Genomic DNA, 717 nt, shown 5'->3' with positions numbered 1-717 from the left:
CCCAGGCCTTGTTTCTGCAGTAAGCCCCAAGGACAAAGCTTGGCAGAGGCTGTGGCAGTCAACACTCTCTGGAGCCCCATCTTTGTCCTTCCCAATAGGCTGTCACACATCTTCACTGACACAGGGGCCTCTGTGGGAACCTTGGCCAGCCCCTAGGAAATGAAGTGTGTCTGTGGGGTAACCTGATGGACCTTGTGGTCTGCTGGGTTGGCCGATGCTTCATAATTGCAGATGGTTACCTCATGTTGGCAAAACTCAGTCCATTCTCCTCTCAGGCCAATATACAAGACCTTTGTGGTATCTGCTCCAAAGTTTTTTGAAATATGAATTGAGATGATAAACACTTGAAAAACGAGATATTTTTGTAGCATATTCTAATTCTCCTGTAAAATCCCAATTCAAACTAAAGGTCTGATCTGGCTCCCTGTCCGTGTCATCAAAGGACATCTGTGGAATGTTCTTATACGGTCTCATCTCGGAGGGGAGTGAGTCATCATCCTCTCCCATTATAATGATGCCTTTGAGCTTGACGTTGCCTGTAAATGGAATATTAAACAGAAGCTCTTCATCTGCATCACTTTCAACAAACTTGGAGTGGTTGGTCCGCTCCTCCTACAGCTTGAGGACGCCTTGGCCGCTGCCCTAGCGGCTCTCGTTGAGGCACTGCAGCCGCTTCAGGTTGATGCACAGGTACAGGCCGTAGGCCAGGCCGCACTG

At 48.8% G+C, this 717-nt stretch overlaps 1 pseudogene; it reads right to left on the bottom strand.

Moving 5' to 3' along the window:
- Positions 1 to 11: 11 nt before the first annotated feature.
- The window catches only part of LOC102760980, a 7806-nt pseudogene continuing 7100 nt past the window's right edge, over positions 12 to 717 (bottom strand).

The sequence above is a fragment of the Myotis davidii genome, unplaced genomic scaffold, assembly GCF_000327345.1.
Source record: "Myotis davidii unplaced genomic scaffold, ASM32734v1 scaffold1408, whole genome shotgun sequence".
Taxonomy (NCBI): Eukaryota; Metazoa; Chordata; class Mammalia; order Chiroptera; family Vespertilionidae; genus Myotis; species Myotis davidii.
Note: the sequence above shows the minus strand (reverse complement) of the source record. Positions and strands in the feature narration are given on the sequence as shown.